The sequence below is a fragment of the Capsicum annuum genome, chromosome 10 (assembly GCF_002878395.1).
Source record: "Capsicum annuum cultivar UCD-10X-F1 chromosome 10, UCD10Xv1.1, whole genome shotgun sequence".
NCBI lineage: Eukaryota > Viridiplantae > Streptophyta > Magnoliopsida > Solanales > Solanaceae > Capsicum > Capsicum annuum.
The window spans coordinates 91153656-91181037 of NC_061120.1; positions in this window are offsets into that span (position 1 = coordinate 91153656).

Here is a 27382-nt window from a genome sequence, read left to right on the forward strand (position 1 = left end):
TACCACACTGATACAAATATAATATTGTGGATGAGTTTAGAAGGAAAGAGATTATGCATAATTGCATACATGCATTCATTCATATGTATTGAATATGTGTTTATAGTTATATATTGTTGGTGGTTTCCTTGCAAGGATCGAGTTATGTTAGTGAGATATGATGGTTTCTTATGTGGAAAAGGTATTTGACTAGATATTTCCATCAATTCATTGGATCAGTTATGTCGATGGCTATGATTGGGCATTGTAGCCAACTGTGAATATAAGGTATATCCTGACTTATGTATAACACATGTTTCCCTCTTTATATAGTTGTATGCATGATGTGTATTGTGATTTCTGTCGTGTAAAATTGTGATACTATCAATTGTCTTGATTGATGTAATCTTGATAGTTAATGATGGAGTAAGACCTGTAGAGTTAGACTTTTATGATAAAGACAAGGTTACATAAGCTGAATGGACATTTTAAGATAGACTGGATTATCAAAGAATAAGGATACACAAAAGTAATAAACGCTAGGTGGATCATAAAGAACTAAGTGCAGGTAGTAATATATGTATGAATGTGATTTAGTAACTAGAATTGAAGTTAAGTCATATTTTTTTCCCTATTTGTTATCATTATCATTTATTTATAATCCCAGTCATCCAATGATACCTACCATTATGTGTGGTTTGTACTGATACTACGCTTACTAGATCTCTGTTTGGCCATATAGCCATATTCCAGGTCAGTTGGTATTTCTATAGGTACAGTGATGATTATTTTTCAGCAACTCCTGTCATTTTACTCATGCCTAGATGTTTTGTCTTGAGTCATCTGTTCATTTATTTAGTGCTCTTTATCAATTTAGACTAGGTTTTGAAAAGTTATTTAGTAGAATTCTGCAATATATCTTTTTTTTAAAATAAAGTTTTGTTGTTGAAAAACAATGATTATTTATTCATGGATTTATTTATGTTTAATTTTTAATAATTTCTTCCACAATAAATGAATGGTTGGATGGTAAGGATTCTCCTATCTAGGATCGAGTTGTGTAGGTGTCTGCATGATCCGTGAGTTGGATAGTGACACTATTTGGGAGTGGTATTAACTTATTTTAGGCTCAATCTTTTGAGACAAAAGAAATTAGGTCTGTCAAATAACTACATCAACTAAACATTTAACATTTTCTCAAATCGGTCTATACATATATAAATCAAGATGTACCATAGAAGCTTCTTCTTGACTTTGTAGTGGTATCAACTTGTTTAAGGTCAATCTGCAGAAAAAGAGAAGCTAAAGGTGAATATTCAGATCTTTCAATCATTTCTCAAGAGAAATAGAGAGACATCACTAGCTACAAATATACTGATCAGATCTACTCATATTGAGTTGAAAAAGTCTTCATTAGGTCTGATTTCATGACATTCATAAGAATTGTTGGATGTCTTAGGTAAAATCCAAGGTTTGTATTTTTATATATTTGGGTTTTATAGTAGAAAAGGCCCATGTGGTCTGCTTTAGTTTTTTTAAAAAAGTTAAAAAAGCTAAAACAAAATGCTAAAGGAAACATGACAACACATACTAAAAGAAATTTTCTCATATAAGAAAAGTAATTTTCAAGAATAGGATATTCTTGACCGAAAGATATGGTGGTATACTTTTATCAAAATGCGCACAAGATGGTAATCATTATACTTTTTTAGTTGCATTTTCTATTATAGACTCAAAAATAATAACTCACGGACGTATTTTTTCACCTAGCTTACTGAATATAATCCTAATAGTGATAATTTGTGCATTTTATCAAACAAACATTCAAGTATAAGTAACATTGTTGTTGGTATCTACAAGTTTGCACATCACTAATTTTGTATGTATCATATTACTATGAACTTGAAGTCTAGGTATGGTGATTGTGAGTGTTTAAGGAAAAAATGGTTTAGATTTAAAACATTTCAAAAACTTGGTTAAATTTTCCAAATAATTTATAAAATGAAAGAGTCGCCACTTAATTAATTTAAGGGAAAAAATTATAAGTCTTAAAAAAAAAAAGACTTGAAATTTTAAAAATTTGGATAAGAGATTCTTATTAATGTCTTTGAAAAAGTGTTAAGGCACCAAAATATCCAGTAACACACGGTTATCCAATTTATTTTAAATTTAACTTCTCAAACTAACTTTTAAAAAAGGAGACACTAACTACTTCAAAAAAACTTGTGCCTCAAAATAATCCATTTTTTAATGGAATAGATTCCAATAGTGACATATGACTTAACTAAAGAGATAAAAATTAGAGCAAAGTGAATTTAGTGTAAACAACTAATAAATCTGAAAGAAATTCAACTACCTTAGAAAAATATATGCCACAACCCAACTAACTGGATCGTGAGAGCACCTACTCTAATCCACCTCGATAAAAGAATCTTTACCACCCAATGAGGAAATATGCAGAAGTCATAAAATAATAAAATAATCTCTTTAAGTATTATAAAACTATATGATAAAATAATCTCTTTACGTATTATAAAACATATTAGAATTTCGTGAACAAAATAAAATAAGAAAATCCTTTACCTAAAATACCTTAGTTTCTGGATCTTAGAAAATTTTTTGAAATTCTGATCTCTACACCTAATACAACTCATGGTTACGAGACGTATGTTGGGGTATGGGTGGTATGGTCCGATCGTATACTGACCAGTGTTGGTTGGTGGGATGGATTTTGGTTACTAAAATGATTACGACTTAGGGTTATGAGTCGTATTGCTGGTTACAAATTGTTTGGTTCCTTAAATCAAGCTTAGACTTGGTTACATAGGTTGGATCTGAGTATAAGTGGCCACTATAAGCTATAAGACAAGGTACGAATCCTACCTAGGACTCACATGATAGACAATGTCTAAATCCTCCTGGTATTTTATTTTGCCATGGATACGGGTTATAGATATGAATCGTATGCTGTGGTCAGGACTTGGTTGAATGATTTTTATACTGAAAATATTTTATCCAAGGGTTCATACTTGGATACGAGTGGTGGATACCAATCGTATTGGGAGGATACGACTCGTGAGGTACAGTCGTATCCCTGTGATGGGATTTTGTGCAACTTAAGTGAGGGGTATTCTGGATATTTTCCTACTTATTCTAATAGGGCCGCATGACTTCTAACCTACTTGGGAGGTTATTTATCCTAATATTCTATTCATTAATACTTAAAAACTCTTCCTAAACACTCCATAATTCTATTATGAGATTTTAGGGCAAGAGAGCTAGGGTTTCAACTAAAGGATCAATTTGTGGCTTTTTTTGGTAATTTCTTTTCGTCATCATTTTATTTTAAGGCATATTTTTGTTCCCACATTGTTAATTTAATTAATGACATCATTTATATGAATGTTTTCATGGTTTTACTATTGCATGACTTTGGCTTTCAAATATGATTTGGGGGTTTTGATGTTAATTGCTTGGTTATGGTGTCCCATGATTTTAATTATGCTTTAATATGCATTAATGGTGGTTTTAGATAATCAGATGGAATGAAAATAGTTTATTGGTAAGTGGAATTGATTTTGGTCATATTATGTCCCCAATATGTTCGACAAAATGATTATATAAATATGTTCATTGCATTGACTTCTTTTAATGGAACTCTTGCATGTTTTAAACTTGGTAAAGGAATTCTGCATAACTTAAATGGTTTGAAAATGCTAAAGAATAATTGGGTATGCTTGTGGGAAACATGGAAGTCTCCCAAGTAGTTTAATATGGTAAATGGAAGGGCACTTGAAAGTCCCTTTAAACCTATAAATAGTTGGCTAAGGATGATACTTGCAAGTAAGGGTTGGTATGACGATACCAATAAAAATGGCCTTGGTAAATAAATGGATACTGGCTTGGTTATTTTGATGTTGGTTTTAATTTGACAATAATAGCGAGATTGTAGCAAAGCCATGTAAGGTGGAGGTCCTGGGGGGACCAAAATTGGAAACTCATATTTGTTGATATGAGGTTGGTCTTGGTGATCGTGCACATAATGTCGTACTTTATTTTGGGGATGTACTAGTCATCCCATGGAATACTTTCTTGGTCATGTGGCTACACGCATTGGGGCCCTTTCAGCAGGGAAAGATAAACCCATATAGCTCGTGGGTAGTTTAGGACGGCAAAGCTACATAGCCCAGGTAAAGGTTTTAAAGGCATGCTAAACCCGGTCCTTTTTTTCAGCATAGTTATATATATATGTATGGTTGTGTACATATGGATAATTTTACTTGGATTTATAAATGGCATTATTTAATCCTTATCTTGAGATCATACTAGCGGTCACTCACTAACCCCGTCTACTGGCGGCTATATACCCATACTATGTAGGAATTAATCGCTCTACTTCTTCTACATAGTGATTGACTCATTGAAAATATTTGGACTGAAGTGGTGATCTTCCATCCTTTTGGAAGACATCATTTCATGTTATGGATATTTCTAGATACTTTAGTTTTATTTTGGATATTGGTTTTGGCTATGGTTAGGGGCATGTCCCAATTGGATTTCATTACTCTTTTGGCTGGAGGCTTTGTGGTACTTCTATAGGTTGTTATGGGTGGGATCAGTATTGGTGCCAGCCTTAGCATTGGAATAGGCTGGGAGGCTGGCATTATCAGCCATAATTTTTGACTATTCCATCATATTTTATTTTGAGATTAATTATATTATATTTTGGAACGTCCTTAGTTATGTCCTGGTTTACGACCATTGTTTGGTATTATTTGGTATGGTTGGACTATTGGTCTTGGATGGGTAGACTCGATTGGGTTGGTCATGGTTGTGATTTATTCCTAGTGTCCTTATGTATGCTGTTACACTATTTTGTTACATACTTGGAATTCAGCAAACTCAGGGTAGGTGATTGGAGGTTGGGTTGGGTAATAAGGGTGGTCTCTAATTCTGGTCAAACTTGAGATACCCATTATGTCTAGGCCCTGATTAAAGCTGTGACAAGTACGTATCAGAGCCAGGTTCATGTTCAATTAGGAGTCTAGCAAGCCATGTAGAGTAGAGTCTCTTTTAGGGGTGAAAAACGTATCACACTCATAAAGGAGAGACTACAAGGCATTTAGGAATGCTTCACTATCTTGGTATTCTATCTTCAAGCTTGAATTCTCAGTCATAGAATCTTCTCTAATCCTTGTTTGTTTCTCTTTTAGATCATGCCTCGTAGATCTGGAGCATAAGAAAATGCTTCTATCCTATCTGGGGTTAATGCTGAAGGGGTGTATCATACTTCTAGGGTTTATCTTTGATCTCATGGTCCTATCCCTAATAATTCTGGAGTTCCACCAGTTGCTATTAGTTTATCTCAAGGCGAGGTGACTAATGTAAAAATTCATTAGTTTATTCATGCTATTGCTAAGTTGGTTGTTGCTCAGGCTGAGCGAGATGTGTCTGGTGCTTTATCTGCTGAAGATACAAGGGTTGCATAATATATAAGAGAGGTTCTCCTACTTTTTATAGAGTGAAGGTGAAGGAAGATCCCAAAGGCTTTTTGGATAAGATAGAAAATATATTTTGGGTGATTCATCTAACATGTAAAGGGGTGAACTTTGTCACTTATCAGCTCAAAGAAGTTGTATATCAGTGGTATGAAGAGTGGAATAGGGATAGAGGAGATGTGGAGGTGTCTTCCTTATGGGATTCCTTCTCTAGTACTTTTCTGGATCATTTTTTTACCCAATAGTAGAGGGAAGCAAAGATGGAGGAATTTGTGAACCTTAAGGTATGCTTCTAATTTAGTAGCTTTTATGCGGGAAAGGATGAGTAAGCTTGCCTCTGGTTTGAATTGATATCTAATTTTGGAGAGCATAATTGCCTTTATGATTAAAGATATAACATCTCTAGGTTGAATGTTCATATGTAGAAAGTAGAGGATGAGAAGAGGAGGCAGGCAAAGTTTAAAGATAGGCAGGGTAAGAGGAATAAATTTTCTGATCTTAGTCTCATGGAAGTAGATATGGTGGAAAGAGGTAAAAAAAAAAGTAGGGGAGTTCTGGTTCCTACTCTTATGCTAGTGCTCCTTACCAGTCAAGCGATAGGCGTCATTATGGTGGTGACAATTCTTTGACTCTCAGGCATGTGGAGGTCAGTTAGTTTCTTTATGTCCTTCTTATTTGTTTCATGGTCGACCTTATCGGGGTTATTATGATGAAGGAAGGAACAAATACTTTAAGTTCATCTAGGTAAGCCATCGGCTCAGGGATTGTCTGGTTAATAAGGTTGCTATAGGGGTGAATAAGATTCCTGTGGCTTCATCTTGTTCTCCTACACCAGGTGGTGTGGTATCTTCTTTTATTACTGCTCCTGGTTCTAGTGTTGATCAAAATAGGTTGTATGCTTTGTTATCCCGATAAGAATCTGATGCATCACCTGATGTTGTTACTGGTATGTTACAGCTTTTCTCTCATAATGCATATTGTTTGCTTAATTTGGGGTCTACTATCTCCTTTATGACTCCTTATATGGTTGTATCTTTTGGTTTTGATCTTGAAGTTATTTTGAATCCTTTCTATTTCTACCCTAGTAGGTGACTTAATTATTGCTAAGAGTTTATAGGTGGGGGTATGGTATCTTTTGGTGAAAAGCAGACCTTGGTGGATCTGTTTAAGTTAGATATGGTGAATTTTGATGTTATTCTGGGTATGCACTGGTTACACTTTTATTATGAGTCTTTGGATTATCAGACTCGTAGGTTATCCTTAGGTTCCCTAGTGAGCCAGTTATTGAGTGGAAGGGTGTTTCTTAGCTTCTAAGAGGAGGTTTATTTCTTATCTTAGAGCTTAGAGGGTAATCTCTAAAGGTTGTATTTATTATTTGGTTTGGGTTAGAGATTCTAACTCGAAAGGTCCTTCTTTCCAGTCAGTTCTGGTGGTTAATGAGTTTCCAGAGGTCTTTTCGGATGATCTTCCTGTGTTCCTCCAGATAGGAAAATAGAGTTTGGTATTGATTTGCTTCTGAACACTCATCCAATTTTTATTCCTCCGTATTGAATAGCTCTAGCTGAGTTGACAGAACTCAAGGAGCAACTTAAGGATCTTCTAGATAAGAGGTTTATTCATCCTAGCGTATTTTTTTAGGGTGTACCGGTGTTGTTTGTGCCCAAGAAAAATGGTTCCCTTTGGATGTGCATTGACTATAAGCAGCTGAACAAGGTGACTGTCAAGAACAAGTATCTTCTTCCAAGGATAGATGATCTATTTGATAGTTGTAAGGTTCTAAGTTCTTTCCTAATAAAGATCTTTGGTCTAGGCACCATTAGCTAAAGATTAGAGAGGTGAGTATCCCTAAGATGATTTTTCGCACTTCGTATGGTTACTTTGAGTTTTTGGTGATGTCATTTGGGTTAGCTAATGTTTTGGCGGCATTTATGGATTTGGTGAATAGGGTATTCAGGTAGTATTTGGATCTCATCTTCATCGTGTTCGTTGATGACATTCTAGTTTATTTGAAGAGTGAGGTGGATCATGCTAACCACCTCTATGTGGTGTTCCAAACCTTAAAGGAATAACAGTTATATGCCAAGTTCTCAAAGTGTGAGTTTTAGTTAAATATTTTGACTTTCTTGGGTCATATTATTTCAAATGAAGAGATAATAGTGGGTCCGTAGAAGGTGGTTGTGATGAAGAGGTGGCCTAAACCTATGACTCCATTCAATATTCAGATTTTCTTGGGTTTAGTCTAGTATTATTAGCGGTTTTTGGAAAGCTTTTCTCGATAGCTGCTCCTTTGACTAAGTTCACTCTGAAGAAGGTCAAATTTTCTTGGTTAGATGCTTGTGAGCGGAGTTTTAAGAAGTTGAAAAATAAGCTAATTTCAACTTTAATTCTAACTTTGTCGAAAGGTAATGATGGGTTCGTGGTTTATTTTGATGTATCTCGGGTAGGTCTTAGTTATGTGTTGATGCAGAATGGCAAGGTTATTGCCTGTGCTTCCAAGCAATTGAAGTTACCTAAGAGGAATTATCCTATAATGATTTGGAGCTGTTGGTAGTTTTTCTTGCTTTAAAAATATGATGGCATTATTTGTATACTGTTCACATGAATATCTTTTCTGATCATAAGAGTCTGCAATATATGTTAACCAAAAAGAGCTTAATCTCAGGCAGAGAAAATGGGTTGTGCTTCTCAAGGATTGTGATATGAGTCTTCACTACCACCTAGGTAAGGAAAATGTAGCTGCTGATGCTTTTAACAGGTTATCTATGGAGAGTTTGCCTTATGTAGAGGTCGTACAACAAGAATTGGTGAAAGTTATTCACCATTTGGCTCATCTTAGAGTTCGTCTCTTAGACCCTAAGGATGGTAGTATGGTGGTGCACAAAGTGGCTTGATCATCTCTTGGTGCGGAGATTAAAGAGAAGCAAGTGTTGGATCCTATCTTGATTAAAATCAAGAGTGGCATTGGAGGGCAGAAGGTAATGGTGTTTGAGATCAGTAGTGATGGTACTTTATGGTAACAAGAGAGGTTCTGTGTTTCGGACCTCGACGAGAGGTTCTGTGTTTTGGACCTCGACGGGTTAAGGTAAAGGGTTTTGGCTAAGGTGCATGAGTCGCCCTACGTTGTCCATTATGGCTCGACTAAGATGTATCATAATCTTAAGGATATCTAATTATGGAATGGTATGAAGAGGGATATGGCTAATTTTATAGCCAAGTGCATGATGTGTCAACAAGTTAAGGTTGAGAATATGAGGCTAGGAGAGTTGTATCAAGAAATTGATTTGCTTGAATGGAAGTGGGAAGTGATCAATATGGTCTTTATTACTGGTATTCCCTGGTCTAACAATTAGTATGATTCAATTTAAGACATTGTGGACAAGATGACTAAGTCTGCGTATTTTTTGCCAGTGTGGACTACCTTTTTGGCAAAAGATTATGCTAAGATATATCTTCAGGAGATTGTGAAGCTGCATGGGGTGCCTATTTTGATTATTTCTTATCGTGGAACACAGTTTACATCTAACTTCTATAGGTCTTTCCAGAAAGGGTTGGGGACTAAGGTTTGTCTAAGTACTACTTTTATCCATAGACGGATGGGCAAGTGGAGAGAACTATTTATACATTAGAAGATATGCTTTGGGCTTGTGTGATTGACTATGGTGGGAATCGGGTGGAGCATCTACATTTGGTGGAGTTTTCTTACAATAATAGCTATTATTCTAGTTTTGGTATGGCTCCTTTTAAGGCATTGTATGGTAGGTGGTATAGATCTCTTATTGGTTGGTTTGAGCTTGGTGAAGCCTACATGTTTGGTCCCAACTTGGTCTACCAGGCTATGGAGAAGGTGATTTGAGATAGGCTTAAAGGCTTCCAAAGTCACCAAAATTCCTATGTGGATGTTAGGCAAAGAGACTTGGAGTTTGAAGTTAGGGATAATGTTTTCCCTAAGGTATCTCCATGAAGGGAGTAGTGCTATTTGGCAAGAAGGAAAAGCTCAGTCCTCGATATATGGGTCCTTATAAGATTTTGCCTAAAGTTGGTAATATTGCTTATGAGCTAGAATTTCCATCTAGCTTGAGCTTGGTTCATCTGGTATTTCATGTTTCCATGTTGAGGAAGTGCATTGGTGATCCTTCTTAAGTTTTTCCATTGGAAGGATTGGGTCTCACTGATTCCTTATCTTATGAAGAGGTTCCGATTGAGATCTTAGATAGGCAGGTTCTTTGATTCTGAACTAAGGATGTGGCTTTGGTTAAGGTTCTTTGGCGGAACCATAAGGTAGAAGAAGCTACTTGGGAAGCAGAAGAGGACATGAAGTCCACATATCCGTATTTAAATTCTGCTCTTGGGATTCATGAGGAAGGTATGTGTCTTCAACACATCTTTATTTTTTGAGTTTGTTAAAGGAAAGATTTATATATTTTCCACTTTATTTTCAAACTTTGTTAGAGATTGGGAATATGCTTGATAACCTAATGCAAATGACTCTGGCAAGTGGTTGACCCTACCTTGTCTGGCATTTGGGGACAAATGTTTCTAGTGGGGGAGACTAAAATACCTTAGTTTATGGACATTAGAAAATTTCTTGGAATTCTGATCACTTGATCCACTATGAATCAAAGGTACGAGCTGTATGTCGGGGTATGGATGGTTTGGTCCGATCGTATACTGGCTAGTGTTGGTTAGTGGGATGGATTTTGATTACTGGAATGGATACGACTTAGGGGTATGAGTCGTATTGGTGGTAATAGATCATTTGGTTCATAAACATAATCTTAGACTTGGTTACTTAGGTTGGATCTGAGTATGAGTGGCTCACCATGATCCGGAAGCTAGGGTACAAATCGTACCCAAGACTTGTATGGTGGACAGTGTCTAAATCCTCTTGATATTTTATTCTGCCAGGGATACGGGTCATGGATATGGATCTTATGTTGTGGTTACAACTTGGTTGGATTAGTCGTATACTGGACATTGTTTGATCCAAGGGTTAAGGCTTGGATACGAGTAATGGATACTAATCAAACTGGGATGGTACAACTCATGAGGGAGAGTCGTATCCCTGTGATGGGATTTTGTGCAAAAGAGCTAGGGTTTCAACTAAAGGATCAATTTGGGGATTTTCTTAGTGATTTCTCTCTGTCATCATCTTGGTTTAAGGCATGTTTTTGTTCCCTCATTGTTAGTTTAATTAAAGGCATGGTTTATATTAAAGTTTTCATAGTTTTACTATTGCATGACTTTCACTTTCAAATATGATTTGGGGGTTTTGATGTTAAATGCTTGTTTATGGTGTCCCATGGTTTTAATTATACTTTTATTTGCATTAATGGTGGTTTTGGATAATCAGATTGAATGGGAATGGTTTATTGGTAATTAGAATTGGTTTTTTTCATATTATTCCCCCAATGTGTTCGACAAAATACTTATAAAGATATTTTCATTGCATTGACTTCTTTGAATGGAACTCTTGCATGTTTTAAACTTGGTAAAGGAATTATGCATAGTTTAAATAGTTTGGTAAGGCTAAAGGCTAATTGGTTATGTTTGTGGGTAACAAGGAAGTCTACCAAGTGGTTTAATATGATAAATGGAAGGGCACTTGAAAGTCCCCTTAAACCTATAAATGGTTGGCTATGGATGATACTTGCAAGTAAGAGGTGGTATGGCGATACCAATATCAATGGCCTTGGTAAATTAATGGATAATGTCTTGGTTATTTGAAAACTGGTTTTAATTGGGCAATAATGGTGGGATGTGTAGCATACCCCTGGAAGGTAGAGGTCCGGGGGACCAAAATTGGAAACTTATATTTGCCAATATGACGTTGGTCTTGGTGACCGTGTGCATGATGTCACACTTTATTTTAGGGATATACTAGTCATCCCAAGGGATACTTCCTTGTTCATGTAGATACACATACTGTGCCCTTTCAGAAGAAGGAGCTGAACCCACATAGCCCGTTGGTGATTTAGGAAGGCAAAGCTACACAACCTAGGTAAAGATTTTAAAGGCATGCTAAACTCGGTCCCTTTTTCCCAGCATGGTTATATATATATATATGTATGTATGTATGTATGTATATATATGTATATGTATATGTATATGCATGTTTGTGTGTATATGGATGGTTTTACTTGGTTTTATAAATGGGATTATTCTATCCTTATCTTGATATCATGCTAGCAAACACTCGCTAACCCCGTCTCCTGGCGACCGTTTTACTCCTCCTACATAGTGATTGACTTGGGACAACATTTGGACTAAAGTGGTGAGCTTCCATCCTTTCGGAAGGCATCATTTCATGTTATAGATATTTCTAGGCATTTTAGTTTTATTTTGGATATTGGTTTTGGCTATGATTAGGGACATGTCCTAACTGAATTTCATTACTCTTTTGGTTAAAGGATTTGTGCTACTTCTATGGGTTGGTATGTGCAGGATCAATATGGTTGTCGGCCTTGGCATTGGAATAGGCCGGGAGGCTTGTATCATTGGACAGAATTTCTCCTTGTTCCATCATATTTTATTTTGGGATTAATTATATTATGTTTTCGAATGTCCATGGTTATGGTCTAGTTTACGACCCTTGTTCGGTATAGTTTGGTATGGTTGGACTATTGGTCTGGGATAGGTGGACTCAGTTAGTTGGTCAAGATTATGATCTATTCCCACAGTCTTCATGTGAGTTGTTATGCTATTTTGTTACATTCTTGGGTTCAGCTAACTCAAGGTAGGCGACTGGAGGTTGGTTTGGGTTAAGGGGGTTGTCTCTAGTCATGGTCAGATTAGGATGCCCATTACGTCTAGGCCCCAGTTTGGGCTGTCACATTACCCCAATTATCTAGTCAAGACAGGAACAAAATCTACTACAAGACAAGAAAAATATAAAGCCTCAGGTTCCACCATAGGAATAAGAAGATGGAAGCTACTTGTAATGACCCTCTAGGTCATTTCCTTGATTTATACATATTTTTGGTGTTTTGAGCCTCCCATAGAGGCTATATGTCATTTGTGACCCATCAAAACTGTTGATTCAATTATCACATAGTGTGTTTGGGATTTAGGCTCATATGAGTATCACGATAGCTCCATGAGCTTTGAAATTTGATTTTAAGTAGGGAAAACCTTTGGTTCAGGTCCTAAGGCTTGCCACTCATTTTGGGATATTTTTTGGATTCTATGAATATAGAACTATAGGTGTGAGCCCATATTTAGTTAAAATTGTTTCAAATGAAAGCTTCAATTGTTCCATTTAGTCCAAAATATCAAATTTGGTATGGTAGCATAGTTCATTTGGGTTCACAGGGTTTTGAATCAATTTCGAGCACCCGATTAGAGTCCATTTTGGACTTACCAAAATCTAGTTCATGGCACATCTGGTGCAACCACTAAAGCGAACCTTTAATCTCTTAAGAGGTAGTAGCTTCAGCTACCTTAGACTCTTTAGCAACCTTGGATATTCAGATGAGGTCCTCTTTAGTATTCAAGGATTGCTTAAGCAGACATTGCTTTAGTGACCAATAGACTGCTTTAGAGGTACCCGCATCCCATGGTCTGACCGCTTTAGCAAACTTGTGACACTTAAGTGGTAGCCGCTTAGCAGCACCTGGTGATTTAACAATCTCTTTTCTTTATTCAATTTCCCAATATTTTTCATACCATTTTCTACTACTTTTAGAGATTCGAGAGAGGGAAAACGTGGGGTATCATCCATTGAAGGTAAGGTAAGTTAGCCTAACACTCCTTGGTCATTTTTCATTATTTTTCCCATCAATTTCCATCTCATTTCATTAAAAATTCTTAGAAATTAGGTATTTAAATTCCTAGACCTTAGGGGATTATTTGGGCCCCAATTTATGCACCATTTGTGCTCAACTTTTAAGCATACAATCCTTGTCCTCCAAGAGACCTCGTGATGGATTCAATTTTGAGTTCCATTTGTAGGCCTCACACGCCCATTCTTGACCCAAATTCTGACCTAATCTTTTATATAGAATTCTAAGTATTGTTTTACTCCTAATAATGTGTAGGTTACTATTTTGATAGTGTGGTGGAATTTTTGGATCATGGAGCAAAGGCAGGCAATTTATGAATTATTCAAGAATTGCGGTTTGGCATCGAGGTAGGTGTCAGATTACTCTTCTTCATGAGATAGTACATAATATATATTTCATACAAGGCAAGGATGATAGGATTTTATTATAGGTAGAATACCATGACTTTGCTTAATGAAATAGAATCATTATTCGACCCTTAAGACGAAATCTTATTATGGCCATAGAATCCTATTATCCTAGAATATAAGCATGTGAATCAAAGTTGATGCTAAGTATCCCTTTAGTATAAGGTTTATTATTCAACTTAGTGGATTGGATTATAGTTTTCCCGAATTATAGTATTACCTTATGTTGGTTATAAATAGTTGGGCCCAAGGCCATGGTTACGATACTAGTTGGACTCCAGGTGAGTATTTTACCCTTAGAAAAGGGCATGATTATGGTGATGGATGCTTAGGTTCCTTATGTTATATTATTTAGATGTTGGTGATGGCATTCATACTATTAGGTGCATTCATGCTCATTTGGTCCTGCAAAATGGATTATTTATAAAGGGGATCGTACCACCTTATTTGCTGATTTATGAGCTTTTGGACCTAAAGATGATGTTTTATAAATTAGACCAATATATATTTTGGTTCATGATTTATACACACTTTTTACCACTATTATTACTTCGATCGTGAGGTATTCTAACCTTTTTACCTTATTATGATAATTTAGTCCCGAAGTTGATCTTAGACAATGGATTTGCAAACTATACTCTTTCAGCCATGGTTTGAGTCTGTGCACTTATTATTTATACATCTCTCTAGTACTAGATGGAATATACCGAGGACGATGAATATTGGAAATCTTCGATCATGACCAGGTAAGTGTATATGGATTTTCTAGCATCCCCTAGGTATCCCTTTGTCTATGAGCCATCTTAGTCAGAAAGAGAGGTCACTGTAGGTCCTCTATTTGCAAGCAATTGAGATAGAGAAGGCATATACACTTGTTATGTTATTGCACTTGGATAAAATATGGTACTATAGATTTACCTTGCATTTATTCATTTATCTGCATTGCGTATCACCAGCATATTATTTGGTGCATATATCTATTATCCTTTTTAGGGGTTTTATAGGTATAGGCTATCATTGCTATTTGCTGAATGTTTATTGAACCTTTCAGGTTTATGGGGCTACGGTTAGGTATTGTTTATTTGGACTAGCACATTGCTTCACTGTTGTTATTATGTTTAGTTTGTGGCAGGATGATTATGGAATTGTACAGAAGTTGAAGGTATAATTCTGATCACTTTCATTTTTAAGGTAAATTACATTATGAATAGTGTATTCATAGTTAGACATTTTGAATATAGGCTAGATCACTCTAGCACTTTCTTTTCTACTTGGTTAGGTTTTCCTAGTGAGGTTACGTTGGCGACCTTAGGTTATTGCCTATGGATTAGAGGGAATAGAAAGATAGAACTGGGGATAGATAGAGTAAGGTTCTCGTTTCTTTATGAAATAAGGAATGTGAATTAGTGAATAGGATAAGGATATACCTAGAAGTCTTGCTTGGTTTACTATAGGATGAAATTTAAATGCGTTTATCTTAGGTCTCACATCCCCACTCAATGATGTAGTTGTGGTTCTAAGTTAGATAGGTGATTAGAGGCTCGAGAAACCATGATCATAATATCAACCCCGTGAATGAACAATCAAGATAAGTAATCTAACGAATGAAGTTCAATAGCGTAGTATGATTGTTCATAGTTCTTTAACACCGGGTTTTCATCTATTTATTGTTCAAAGTCTTTACTTTTTCTCATTATTTTAGTTTACTTTTAGTTTATAAACTTTCAAAACTCTTTTGGTTACGTTTGCACTGGTCAATCTTAATAGTTAAATTGGAATTAGATAGTTTGTTAACACAAGTCTACTTGGTAAGACCATATACACTTGCATGTCTGCTTGGGCACAATAAGTTTTTGGAGCCGTTGTCGGGGACTTGTAATTTGGCAAATTTTTTATTTTTAGTTTTACTTTTTAGATTTCTTTGATGCTCTACACTTGGTCTTGGTATTGAATTCGCAGGAAACAGGTCTATAAGTTAGTAAGATAGAAAGGGATAGCGATTTGGTTGAACCAAGCCCCGAACCCGAGCAACGCTTTCATCAGTTAAGGAGAGAAGCAATTCTTCTCCCCCAAATTCTACAGATTCAAGAGGAACAAGACAATCCTGCTCGCATGGCTGAAGATCAACCAGCCCACAGGATAGTTCATGAAGTGACAATCCCACTTTCGACAAATTTGACCTCTCCTTTTTAGAAATTGGTTGTTGGAGGTAAATTTGAGCTGAAACAGAACATGGTGCAACTGTTGACTAGCAGTGGATAGTTTATGGGGCTTTCACATGGAGATCCACAAATCCACCTACAAAACTATCTTGAGATCAGTGACACATTCATCCCTATGGGTGTGTCAACTGATTATGTAAGGCTGAAACTATTCCTCTTTTCACTATTGGGGGAAGCGAAGAAGTGGTTAACTCTAAGAAAGCAAGTCCAATCATAACCTGGGATGACTTAGCCTAAAAAATTCCTCATCCAATTCTTTCCATCTGGTAAGACTACGAGACTGCGCAGTGAAGTTGTGTACTTCAAATAAAAGCCAGATGAGAACTTATATCATGTATGGGAGAGGTTCAAAGTTCTTCTTAGGGATTGTCCATACCATCAGCAGCCCAATGAGTTACTAGCATACACTTTTGTTGAGGCACTTGATCACAACATGAAAATTTTGCTTGATTCAGTTGCAGGTGGTCAAGCTTTGTAATTGATGTATGATGAGTTGTATACCTTGTTGAACCGGATTCCACAAGGAAATCTTGAGCGGCATTTTGACTCAAAAAGTTTTACAAAAAAGGTTACAAGTGTGTTGGAGGTAGACCAATTTACTGTTATATCTGCTTAGATTGCTGCATTATAGAATCAGTTAACAACGCAATCAAGTAGCAACAACTAATACAATTGCGTAGACAAACATTTGATGCGTGGTTTGCGGCAATAATGGTTATTCTACAAATATGTATGCTGCCAATCCTAAGTTAGTGATATTTTTGGGCATGTTCAAAGTCCGAATTATGGGAACGCCTACAATCTAAAGTGGCAGACTCAACCACAAAATCAATAATGGAACGCCTAACAGCAGTAGGTTTAGCAACCACATGCTCAAGCAAATCATGCCACTAGCAATATGGAAAAGGTGATAAAACAAATTTTAGCTGCTCAAGCACAATTGGCAGCAGATATAAAGATCCAGCAAGCAGCTATAAAGAGCCAGCAAGCAGCTACAAGAAGCTTGGAGTTGAAGATAGGTCAGATAACAGCAGAGTAGAATACCAACCCTCAAGGTGGTTTTCCAAGTGGTACTGAAAATCCTAAACAAGTAATGGCAATCACTTTTAGGAGTGGTAAGGATCACAATAAAAAACCTCCAAAGAAAACTAAGGAGGTAGATGCCGATTTGGTTCCTAAACAGGTAGATGGCAGAGTTGTTGAAAATTTGAGGAAGTCTGGGTACTCAAAAACAAAAGTTGTTGAATAGGTGAAGGAGAGACCACCACTATCTTTCCCATAGAAGTATATAAAGGAAAACGAGGATGCAAGCTTTAAAAAGTTCTTTAAAACGTCCAGAGAGCTTTATTTTAACCTTCCTCTTTTAGATGTTTTGTAGGAAATGCCCAAGTATGCTAAGTACTTAAAAGATGTGGTCACTAACAAAGTTAAGCAGCAAGATGTCAAGATTATAGCACTTACTAAAGAGTACAACTCTGTGGTGATATAGCAGATGCCTCAAAAGCTCAAAGAACTAGGGAGATTCACCCTCCCTATTCAAAATAACAATAGTGAGGTATTCCACACACTTAGTGATTGGGGGCGAGTATCAACTTGCTGCCCCTATCTTTTTTAATAAGTTGGGACTGAGAAATCCGAGACCAAGCACTATGATACTTCAATTGGAAAACCAGTCACTAGCCCTTCCCAAAGGAATCATAGAGGATGTTCTTATCAAGGTCGTTAAGTTTATCATTCCTGCTGACTTGGATTATAATGATATTTCAAGTTTGAGAATTTAAAAGTAACATTGGATCATAACGAGAATATAAAGTATTGGAGACAATGATTATGAGAAATCTAGGGTCAAGGCAATTTGAACAATCCTACAAAGCTCTACAATCTCGTTGGTTAGGTTAATTATCTTGGTTATTAATTCACTGGGTTAAAAATATGATTATGTTCTTTTGAGCCTCTAATCATCTATCTATATTAGTCCTATAGCTGCATTATTGGAGATGTAAGAACTAACTTGAACACATTTGTATTTCTTCCCATATTTGAACCAAATGGGGTGAATTAGGTATATTCCTATCCTAATCGCTAATCCTATCTTTAATTCCTTTAAAAGACAAGAACCCACTTCATATATCCCACATTCTAATCTAAAGTTCCTCCTTTGGGGATCACAAGAGAATTATAAATTTATTCTAGAGATCACGAGTCAATAGAATAGTAATAACAAGAATATATGAACAACCAAATACGAGAATTAACTTAAAATCAACTCAATTGAATGCTAAGTAGTTATGCTCATAGCCTCATCCCTAAAATTAGGTTGTTGTCTACTTATAGTCTTACAAAGAATCACAAGAGTGGAAGTCATATGTAAAATTAAAATTAAACTAAATTAAAGAAAAAACCCTAATATGAGCTTTCCTCATGTGTTTTCTCTGTCCCAAAGTCATCCATGTTATTAAGGATAGGAGCTAAGTGTATTATTTGTAGTGTAGGAGGATTTCTGGCTGAAATTACCCTTCAGCGTGGCAGGCCCTTATCAATGATGTCATTGGGCGTGACACACCCTTAACGTACACCCTCATAGGAATTTACATTTCACTTTTTGGCCAAGGGCGTCACATGTGCTTATCTCAGAGCTCTGAGAGCGTGGCACGCCCTTGTGCTCCAAATGCCAAGTTTCCTTTGTTATTTACTCATTCTACTTGCATTCAAGTCTTTGCAATTTGTAGTTGCCTTTCTAACTTCATTTAATTTTTTTCTGGCATCGCTCTTAACCCCTTCCATGGTTTCCTACAATATCAATATAACAAAAATTAGTTCGTACAACACAATAGTGTTCATCAAAGTTTACTAGATTAAGCATAGCTCATACTAGCACCACTAGTTTTCTCGTCTAAACTCTATGTGATCATTCTGATTCTTAACTTGTTTTGAATGCACCATAAATCATTTTGATTCTTAGCTTGTTTTGAATGCACCATAAACATTCTAAACATGTACTTCAACCCATAATTACATTATTGTACCCTTATTAACTCATTAAACACATCAAGAATTCCTTGAAACTAGTCTAAATGCGTATAGATAATGACATTAAGGCGTATAAATACACCTAAGATCACCACCCCATACTTAAAGTTATGTTCGTACTCGAAAATTTTTTTTGTACTAAGCACAATTAAGAAAGACTCTAGCATCACTACTAACTCTAAGACATTAAAGCTAGAGTAAGACAAATACATGAATAGAAACTTCCATATTTAGCATGTTATATTACAAGTGATAACTCATGAACACTACTTCGAAACATCTTAACCTCAAGAATTGACTCTGCCCAGTTGGAAAACTCGTGCATATTACTCAACAATGAGTTCATACAAATCACCTAACCATCATCAAACATGTGTCCTCCTCACATGAGAGTCATCTATATTCACTCATAAATAAGCTAATTATCATAAAAATGGGTGTGAGAATAAAATTTCGCTCACTCTCAAAACGAATTCACATGTACATATGATGAATCATAAGCTTTACCTTAGTGTAGTACTCTACTAATATCAGAATATCAATGCTCAAGATTAAATAGGACTTTAAGGGTTATAATGTTGGATAAGGGACTGGTAGAAACTATTCTATCCAGTAATAATGACTATTTTCCCAAATTGCTTTAGTACATCACACATAACATTGAACTCCTCTCTAATCAACCAACCCACCTTTTTACCTTTTGATATTGGGCGTATTTATACTCCTAAGCACCATAATTTATCCATATTTTAGCTATGTTTAGAGAACAAAATGCCTACTTTATTATGTTTTTACTCTACTTCTATGTAATTGAGCTAATCGATGTGATTAGCACGATTTCAGGTATTAATGAGGTAGATGAAGACATTATGGGACTATGGAATACGGATGGCATATGACACAAGAGAGAGTAGCAACCTGGACCAAATGTGGCGCCTAGAAACTACAATCTGGACCAAATGTGATACATGATAACTTTCTCCTGGGAAAATTTGCCATTTATAATAAGTTGAGGACGTAGAAGGAAATTATGAGATAGAAGGCTATTAAAAGACGTGTTGCTGAATTTTTATTGAGGATTCACATTCTGTATTATTTTGAAAACAAGAGAAAATGGCTTAGCTTGAGGAGAGAGAGAGAAACGTTTTTCTCTATTATTTTTGCTATTCATATTCTCCACCAAGATCATTCTAAGTTTTGGAATGATGAATATTTCTATTGTGATTTCCGTTTTATTCATCAGTAACTAAGTTTATTTGTTAGGGTTATAGAAACCGTGTAGTATACTCTCTATTGCTATGGGTTTTTGAATTTATGATGTGTTAATCCACTTATATCATTACTCTCTTCGTTATGATTGAATTCTCGTAGTTGCAAATATAGGGAATGTGCCATTATAGCAATAACTTGTTCGATAGAAAAGTTACTATTTGGAAAAGAGAGTAGTGACAAGAAAATAGGGTTTCCAACCTCTATTTTACGCGTTAATGCCTTAGCATGATTAACTACTTGGAGAGTTCGCATGATTGGTTGTACACTTTGGATTCGAGAGAACTAAGGTGAATAAATCCTTGATGGTTGAGAAACACTTGGATTTAGAATTAGAATACATCTCTCTATAAGTGCATGCATGTATAAATCCTTATTACTCATAGTTAATAAAGAAGTAAAAGCTACAAGGTGGACATAACCCTAACTTGTCATTCTATATGATCAAATATTAATACACATATTGATTTATTGTTATATTGTAACTATCATTTCAAATTTAAACCAAAACCCCCCATTCAGGAACCTCTGACCAACAGTCCAGTAACAACTACAATACTTAGTAAAACAGTATTCCCTGTGGGATTCGACACCCAATCTGGTTGGGTTCTATATTTGACAGCGGCCGCTTAATTTTTTGTAAGAGAGGTGTAGTTTGGGTGTGTCACCTTTATACCTCTATTTTTCTTACTCCATCTCTATTAGCTAGTTCACACATATTAAGTTGGGAGTAGTTTCTCTCAGCATATAATTAATTTGTGATCAATTGGTCTTCTCATTGTATTCCTCCAAACTACAACAAATGACTTTGTCAACATACCAATAAAAGCTTTATATCAAATTATGGTCAATTTAAAGAAAGGGAATATTCTACATATGATGCTACCAAAGAAGAGGTTGAAGGCTTAAAATGGATAACTAAGATCATGCAATAAGGGTGGATAAAGAGGGTATGAAATATGGCTATCAAAGAAATATCTATACCATATCCTAAACTCACATTCCTTATTTTGCTCTGAAAATACACCAGGAAAGTTTTGGACATCAATATTCAACAAAAAATATAACAAAAACCTCTCTCATACATAGCACATGCTCATATCAAGTAGGATCTATATAGACTCTCAACCAAGTAATAAGAAGAATTCAAAAAAAAAGCCAACATCACACAAGAGTCATATAAATAAGCCAAGGTGTCTTAAAACTAGTCAATCAACTCACAACATATGCATCTACTTTTAAAACCAATTTGCGTCATGTAATCATACATAGAGCATAGCTGGAACATCTCATATGTTCCGAATAAAAAATTTGAAAATTACTCCTAAAAATGAAAAAGGGATATTAGGTTCAAAGGATGCACCTTAGAAAAAGTACTGAAAAGAAAAATCAAAGGGTGGGTGAAGTGTGCTTCTACTGAACAGACACCAACGAAAACTTAAAAAAACAAAGATGAAATCTTTTTATAGTTTTTTTTACTTTAGTCAAAAGCTAATAACTAGAAAATAACTAACAATGAAAATCCTATAGCAGAACTTCACCTTAAAGAATCAGAAGATTCCCCACCCCACACTTAAAATAAACTTTGTCCCCAAATTATAACTTATAAGTAAGGATATAAATATACTATGAGGCCTCTAGGACTAGCAATTATCATCTTGATCATCAAAGAAGTCCAGAGGAACCCACACTCTGTCTTTTCCATGCTCCTTAGCTGAGATCTCTGGTGTTCAGAATTCCCTTCAAACTATGACCCAAACAAGAAAAAAACAAAAGTAATACTCAATAAAAACTAAAAAATAAATTACCTACCTTAACTTGGGTTGCCTCTCAAGCAGCACCTGATTTATTATCACCATATGACTCAAATCACAATTTTCAACCATACTCTTTCATCCTCTTTTTCCTACTTGGAACCCATATTCTTACTCTTTTCTGACCTCTTGAGTTCTTACTTTCAAGATATATAACTTTTTCCACCCTTACTATTTCATGCTCCTCTTCACGTTTCTCAATCTCAACCTTAATTATTGCTTTGGACAACTCCATGAGAGTGTCTAAAGAAGTTAGTGGAGGTTTAAACTCTACCACCCCACACTCATCCACTTCCATGTCTATTATCATGCATAAAAACTTATAGTGTGACGGTATATTAAGTGTCTTTTACACTCTAAAGACCACCTCTTGATCATTTAGTTTCACTTTTAGAGTGCCCTCTCTCATATCTATTAGTGTTCCTCTAATTGCCAAGAATAGATATCCCAGTATGATTGGTACCCTCTCATCTGCATCATAATTAATAACAACAAAGTTAGCAGGAATAATGAACTTACCAGCTTTAATAAGAACATCTTCTATGATTCCCTTCGAGAACCACTCTTGTCCTATACACCATTTGGAGAACCACTAAATACATGATCGATTTCTCCACTCCAAGAGTACTAAAAATATATAATGACATCAAATTTGTGATTTTCCCTAAGTTACTCAAAGCATGTGCCCATTACTTTCACCAATTTGTATGGGAAGGGTGAAACTCCTAGGGTCCTTGAGCTTATTGGGTATCTTACTCATCACCACAAACTACAATCATCAATAAGTTTTATCATATAAATGTCACCCATCTTTGCCTTATTTTCCACCACATCCTTCAAGTACTGAGCATACTTTGGAATTTCCTTCAACACATCTAACAAAGAAATGTTAATATGCAGTTCTCTGAATGTGTCAAAGAACTTCTTAAAGCATGCATATTCTTTTGCATTTTTAAGCTTCCAAAGAAATAGTATTGATGGTCTATCTTGTGATTTCTCAGTTGCTTTTGCTTTTGGGTGCTCATACACCTCAAATTTTCAACTTCTTTGGTTTGTGCTTGCTTCACATCAGCCTATTATAGGACTAACTCTGCTTGTACCTCCTGAGTTTTCATTTTAGTTTTGCTAAATTTCTACCACTCCTTGATATGATTGCCAGCACTTGCTTTGGATTCCTTCTATCAGTAGGAAAACCCCCTTGAGGTCTTGTGTTCTATGCTTGGGCCAACTTCCCCAATTGTGTCTCCAAATTCTTCTGAAATAGTTGCTGATTTTTTATCTCCACAACTATTTATTCTTGATTGTACAGGATCTTTTTCAAAGTCTCTTCAATATTACTGGCTTGAATGTTATTTTGAATGATCTTCTGCTACAAAAACTACTGAGTCTGAGTTTGATTATTGCCCCATGGGTAATTGGGTTGACTCAGCCAACTATAGTTCTAGGAATTACCATAGTTATGGATACCCTTCTGTGCATTGCCCACAAAATTCATTGACTCCAGATTTTCTCCATATTAGTCTGTAGAGTGACAACTATTTTTATAAATATCACGCCAAAATAGAGATTATTGAACGTATTTACTTAGGCCTGAGGTTGACTCACACTCAACTTGTTAAATTGTGTCATCTTTGATTTTTAAAGGATGACAACTAAGCAGACAATGGTGTAACACTGTCAACCTCTATCATACCTGTAGGCTTCTACACTACACTTCTAGAAATATCATTATGCCATTTGGGATTACCTTGTGTAATTATATTCAAAAAAGTATACAGCTAGTCATAACTTTTCTCCAAAGCTTGACCACCTATATTTAAATCTAACAAAATTTTTCTATTATGGTCAAGAGCTTTCAAAAAAGTATGAGCTAATACCTCATTGGTTTATTGGTGGTTCGGATAATCCTTGAGAAGAGAATAAATCTATTCATTGTATAAGAGAGATTCTCATCTAGATTTTATTTGAACCTCAAGATCTCAATCCTCAACCTTATAATTTTTCCAGATAGGAAAAATCAGATAAGGAACTTCTTCCGCAGGTCTTCCTGAGTTGTTATGGAGTTTGAAGGTTCTGCCTTCAACCATTTCTATGCTTCCCCTAATAGTGAAAACGGCGAGAGAGTGAGCCTCATGTAGTCTGTGAAGACTCCATTATGAATAAAAGTGTCACTAATATCCAAAAAGTTCTATAGATAAACCTATGGATCCTCATGTGATAGTCTTGTGAATTGCCCACTGCTGTGCAATAATTGCACCATGTTCAATTTCAACTCAAATCTACCCCCAAGTGTAGGTCTGCGAATAACAAAGGTAACGTTAGTTATGGTGGGATTGCCACTTCATATGATATTCTTGTGGGCTAATTATTCTTTAGCCATGATGACAGGAATGGTTTCACCTTATTAGACTTGTGAAATACGATAGAGACATATCGCTTCTCTCCTTAATTGATATTAGTGTTGCTCAGGTTCAGGATTTAGACCTATACTTGCAAGTTCAGTAGATAACACCAAGTTGTGAGCACTTATAAAAAAAATAGCAAAACTAAAATAAGAAGGTTTCCAATCTTTCTAGTCCCCAGCAACTGCGCTAAGAATTTGTTGCAATTTTACTACACACATAAGTGTACGTGGACATGCAAGTAATAAAGTGGCCCCTTTAAGCCGAACGTCATCCCCACAGGGACTTGTGTTCCACAAGTAATCCTATTCTTGTGTTACTAAGATTATTAAATAAGTGCAAGTCACAACCATAGAGATTTCAAATTTGAGAATTTAAAAGTAATAATGGATTACAAAGAGTATTTAAAGTATTGAATACAATGATTATGAGAAATCCAGGGTCAAGGCAATTAGAACAACCCTACAAAGCTCTACAATCTCATTGGTTAGGTTAATTATCTTGGTTTTTTATTCATGGGGTTAATAACATGATTATGATTTTTGAGCCTCTAATCATCTATCTCAATTAACCCCACAACTACATCATTTGTATTTCATCCCGTATTTGAACCAAATAGGGAGAATTAGGTATATTACTATCTTAAATGTAAATCCTATCTTTAAATTATTTTAAATACAAGAACCCACTCCATATATCCTATGTTATAATCTAAAGTTCCTTCTTCTAGGATCACTATAGAACTACAAAAATATTTTTAAGGTCACGAGTCATTAGAATAGTAATAACAAGAATATGAACAACCAAATATGATAATCAACTTAAAGCAACTCTATTGAATGATAAGTATACATTTTCATAACCTCAACCCTAGAATGTGGGTGTTTAGCCACTCATAGTCTTACAAAGAATCACAAGAATGGAATTCAAAAGTAAAGCTAGAATTAAACTAAACTAAAAAATAAAAAACCTAATTGGAGCCTTTTTCATGTGTTTTCTCTCTCCCAAAGACGTCCAAGGTGTTTAGGATAGGATCTAAGTGTCCTATTGATAGTGTAGGGGGCTTTCTACCTAAAATTACCTTAGGTGTGGCACACTCTTAACGCGGATTTTCTTGGGCGTGCCACACCCTTAAAATGTACCATCACCAGAATTTACATGTTATCTTTTGTCCAAGGGCATGTCATTCCCTTATCTCAAAGCTCTGGGCGTGTGGCACGCCCTTGCTATCCAAATGACAAGTTTTCTTTGTTGTTTACCCCTTCCACTTTCCTTCAAGTCCCGTATTTTGTAGTTTTCTTTCCAACTCCATTTAAATTTATTTTGATTCTCGTCATAGCTCCTAACACCTTCTATGGTATCCTACAACATCAAGTAACAACTGTTAGTTCTATAACATAATAGAATTCATCAAAGTGCACTAGAACAAGCATAGATCAGTCTAGCACCACTAGTTTTCTCATCTAAACTCTCTGTGACCATTTTGGTTCTTAATTTATTTTGAATGCACCATAATCACTCTAAACATACACTTAAGCACATAATTACACCATTACTCCCTTATTAACTAATCAAACACATTATGAAGTCCTCAAAACTAGGATAAACACATATCAATAATGACACTTAGGTGTATAAATATGCCTAAGATAAAAGATTAAGAGGTTTAGCCTTGGTGTTGGGATTTTAGATGTAAGCATTGAGCTTAGGGGAAGCCTATATTTTTTTATTTGTGTTAGTTGAGCATTCATTTATAGGCTAACCTGACCTACTCCTTATCTACCTATTTGATTTTCTTCAATTCAGCTAGATTATGGTTGCTAGATATTAGGATGATAGCTCGTTGGCACTTGATAATGGTTTCTTCCTCTCTTGACATTGATTTTCAGTTTTGTCATAATTTTGGATTGTCTACTCAAAAAAATTAGTATGATTAGGTTAGGATTAGCATGGTTTCATCCTCAGTTGAGTGGGACATTCTGGAGCAGATAATTCAATTCCAAGATCTTATGCTTTAGACTCCTAACTATCAGTTTTGAAGGTTGTTCGGACTAGTTGTATCCTTGATGGTTGATTATAGGCTTAACTATCTTCCCTAGTATGTTCAGGTAGTACCCTATGGGCTTATCTTATGTTTGTCATTATGGATTATTGGTGGATCAGCTTTAGTTATTTGAGGTCACTTTGATGGGATATCACGAATAGGACTTGAATGATTTTTTACGTTTTGGAGTTGATAAGAGGTTTGGAAAGGAAAAAGATGGCTATAATTTGATGTTGGAGTTCGTTGCATGATTTATGCCTTCGATTTCCTATGGCTTGGTTGGGTTTCTACTTAATTGTGTCGGTATCTATAGGGTATTAATATATGGTGTATTGGGTTTTCTTGCATTAACCATTCTTGATTCAGCTAGAGGCCAGTTGATTATTGGGTTGAGCTTTGGCTATTTAAGAAGTGAATTCCAAAAGTTGGTTGAAAAAGGGATACCTACATCAAAATCCCTTGAAAGTGTTGTTTATTCTTAGAGGTTATTTGGAGAGCTTTTCTCAAAACAAGTTGGCCCAGTACCTCATCCCTTCGAGCCTCCATTCCCTTTCTATACATTGACTTTTGCAATCAAAAGTCCTTTTAGTAATGGATATTATAATGAATCTTCATGTTATTTACTCAATTTACATGCATTTTCGGTGTTTCAAGCCTTCCTATAATAGCTATAGGTTATTTATGACTTATGAAACTGTCAGTCCAGTTATTGATGTGCCATAGTTTTATGGCACTTTCAATGCTTAAAGCTATAAAAAATATACAAGAACTTAAGTTATTTTGGTAAATATAGTGGGTGTTTGTGTTTATGTAATAGGAAAATAGGGTTGGAAGTGATTAGAACAAGATGAGAAGAGAAAGATTCAAAAAGTGAAGTTATATCCCAGATTAGGAGTCATTGTTTGACCATTTGACTTGTAGCCAAATTCAGGAGAACAC